This window comes from Sinocyclocheilus grahami, unplaced genomic scaffold (assembly GCF_001515645.1).
Source record: "Sinocyclocheilus grahami isolate Dianchi unplaced genomic scaffold, SAMN03320097.WGS_v1.1 scaffold3009.1, whole genome shotgun sequence".
Lineage (NCBI taxonomy): Eukaryota > Metazoa > Chordata > Actinopteri > Cypriniformes > Cyprinidae > Sinocyclocheilus > Sinocyclocheilus grahami.
This window is the reverse complement of record NW_015508179.1, coordinates 7,116-10,800: the sequence shown is the minus strand read 5'-3', so window position 1 is coordinate 10,800 and position 3,685 is coordinate 7,116. Positions and strand designations below refer to the sequence as shown.

Genomic DNA, 3,685 nt, shown 5'->3' with positions numbered 1-3,685 from the left:
AACTTGAAGTATACTACTTTTTGGTAAGGGAGTGCATACTGACAAGAAAACAAATAAACAAAAAAAACAAGCAGTAAATGGGGTCAATATTTAATAATGAAAACAGAACATTTTAGTTGAGATTCTGGATTCTGTACTATTTTTGAACCACTAAATTAAACTAATACAAAAAAAAAACTAACAGCAAAAAGAAAAACAGAAAAGATGTGATACAAAGGGCAAAAACAAAACTGAGAGAAGAATAACATCCTGGCAGAGAATAACTGTGAACACAAACAGGTGTGAGTCAGGGTCCTGTGTGAGCACTAGCATCCATTCTGGTAGATACCTATTTGATCATCGTTTTTTGGGGACATTTTCATACACAGCATCCGACTTTGATTTCTGCAAGGAAACACAAACTTAGTCAGGAATCTTGCTGATGCAACATAACATTAATAACAGACCAGCTTCTTCTATAAAATGATTTGCTTAAGTAATACTACTTTAAAAATCTCAGTTAGGTCATTTTCCATAATTTTTACTCCAAAGTTTAAACCTGTTTGCATAAAGCTTCTCGTTGTAGCCTGTGAATAATTTATTCTCAGTTATGAATTATGAATGGTGATTATTTGTGTAAATGCTCAAATTATATGATCATGTGTATGTTGAAATATTTGTGCCATCTAGTGAACAGAACACTAGACGACAGATTTATACATCAGTGCTCGAGGCTACAGATGAATGCAAAGGTGGTGTGTAGGAAGGCCACATATGATTCTCTCGAGGAATTATAATGAATATTTGATTAACTCTCTTTTTTGAAATGACAGCACGTCAAAACACTGCTTTATTATTTTTAACATGCAAATTTGAATCTACAAATATTGACGTTTCTGGAAACACTGCTACAGAAAAGATGCTAACATGGAGCAGCAAGAGGAAATGATGTCAAACATTCAGCTTATCACATGACTTTTTAAACAGTTAAAACATCAAACAGGTTATTTAAGTTCTGAAGGTTTCTCGCTACTGAGAAGGTTTTTTTTTTTTACATAAAAGTAACAGCAAAGATACTTGTTTCAGCACATCTACAACCACTGGCCACTAAGGCTGCATTCACCTCAGAATAATTATATACCGTGGTCCAGCTGCAGCTCGAAGCCAGACTCTAGCACAGGTAACATAGGTTATTTATTTAAATTAGGCCAAAGACCACATCAGGCTGAAGTGTAGCGGTCAAATGTTTTCACATAATGAATACAATTTATTGGGATTGCATAATTACATTCCAAAAATGAAGTACTTGTAATTAGATTAAATTACATTTTAAAATACTTGTAATATAACTACAGTTCATTTTTTATTGATTACATGATTACATATTATTCACACAATAGTAATTAAGTATTCATAATTTATTGATTCTCCCTATTTCCTCTTTTTCATCTCTTAAACGTTCCTTTCTAAAATAGCCTACTGCTTATATACATTCAGAAAGTCTTACAGTTTTGTTGACATTAACACAAACTTCATAAACTTTTGAGAGCAGTAGTGGCAGTGCGCCGATTTTTGTTTATCGACATTCACACAAAAACCAGTCACTTGTCATTTGACGACTGCATTTACAAAAAATCATTTCAGGTTTAAGAAATGTTTGAACATTGCATCAACTACTAATCACTTATATAACCATATATTACTACGTCAAAATAAATATATATATAAATATAATATAAATATTTTAAGTATCACATTTGCATGTTCATGGTTCTCTGACATTGGTTAACGGTCACATGATATGCAGATAAACAAATAAAATATTTCATTTTTTTTAGTAGGCCTAAGTGTTTTGTTCTGATTCATGATATTTTCAAATTATTTATTTTATTTGACATTTTTATGATTAATTATTAGCTTTTCATTAAACTCACAAACCCCCTGCAGTGCGAAGCCCAGTTTGGGAATCCTTTATGTAATGTAGGCCTAATGTTAATGCACTTCATGTTGTTAAATACACAAATGGAATATATATTCTTTGTATTTTTTCTATCAATATGGTACAAATGTAACCGGCTTTTGTTCTAATGCATGATGTCTTATAGTGTTATGATAATCACAGTGTGTGAACGCATAGCCTATTTAAAATTAGAACGACTCTTAAATTTAATTCAATCACACGTGTTGCTTTTTATTGGTTCTCTATTCTGTAACCACTCCGTGTCAGCGCTATAAGCGTTCAGAGAGAATCAATCTACAAATAAATGTACAATCTACAAGTACAATCTACAATCTACAAGTTGTTTACAAATTTGGCGCCTGAGTTCTAAGCAGATTTACAAGTTCAGAAAATTAAATAAAAGAGCGAATGGTGGAGAGCGATTGGTGGAGGATGAGCTCTTATTATTTTGCTCCACTTCAAGCACCATGCTCATATGTCCCCATCACGGCAAAAAAAAATGTTGACAGCAGTTTTGGGTAAGAAACTATAAAAAATAATAAATAATGATAATAGCTATAAATATGAATAATTATAGCTACTAATTCCTTCTTCAACAATTTAATTAGATTATTACTCTCTCTAAAAAGTTTTGCATCACTCAACCTGGACCGTACTACAACACAAGGATAGACATAAAATGACTTGTTTAATTATTTTAAATAAATAATATAAAATTACATAAATTACTCTTGAAGTATTTAAAGAAAGAAGGTTACACTAAAAACATGCATTTTTACATCAGATGATAATTTTGATATTAAATCCACTATTGTTTTATATTGAATTGTTCTATAGTCTGTACGATACATAATAAAAGTATATCAGAAATAACTGTGATTAAACTACAAAAAATACTTTAATACTTTTTTGAATCATTCTTTCTTTAGGTCTGCAAAATGCAAATAGACATGCAAAATGGAAAAACTGATGTGCAAACAGCACATACGCATAAAAGCGCATAAAAACATACTCTCCTTTTGATCTGCTCCCTGTATACTAAAGGTAATACTGATGACGGTTGGGCCGATAGATCACCCAGGTCTTTTCACTGACCACCTCATGCATATTGCACACAAAACTTCAAACATCAAGCTTCAATCGGACTAACTGACTGCAATGCATTTTCTTGCAACACAATCATGAATGATTTACAGTAAAAAACTTACCGTTTTTCGAGTTGTTGGTTTACACAATGCTGAACCAGTTCTGTCTTCTTCCTGGGTCTGGACTGCATTAACAATGATCACAGACGTGTTCAAATGATAAAGTTTCAGAATTATTTTGACATTTGTGTCTTTAAATTATATTTGAATTGCTTGCTCTGCTTACCTGTTTTTCTACATTTCTTGCAGATGCAGCACATCACGACTGCAGCTACAATCAACAGAGATCCAGCAGCAGAAATCAACACTATGTAGAATAATGGTAGGCCCTGATCTGTAATGGACAAAATGAGCCATTATTTAGAGTGCTATATAACAGTGTTCAGTGCTATATAACTTGTATATCACTGGTGACATACCTAAACGTGGCTGACAGAGTTGAGTAATGTTGAGATATTGACTCTGGTTAGTGAATGAATTGTTGAGCACACAGCTGTAGGTGTTGTTATCCTGATATTCCACCTCCAGAGGTAGAGAGAGACTGATGCTGAGATCAGACACACTGATGCTGGACAATAAACTGTTTCCTTTGTACCAGGAG

The 3,685-nt window shown here is 32.7% G+C and overlaps 1 long non-coding RNA gene across 1 annotated transcript; it reads right to left on the bottom strand.

The window, feature by feature from the left end:
- Positions 1 to 256: 256 nt before the first annotated feature.
- On the bottom strand, positions 257 to 3,415 carry LOC107575915 (uncharacterized). The gene is made up of 3 exons (XR_001607958.1): positions 3,311 to 3,415; positions 3,148 to 3,209; positions 257 to 384 (listed from the first exon to the last, which is right to left on the bottom strand). It is a non-coding gene; the product is annotated as an uncharacterized lncRNA (long non-coding RNA).
- Between the last annotated feature and the right edge of the window lie 270 nt (positions 3,416 to 3,685).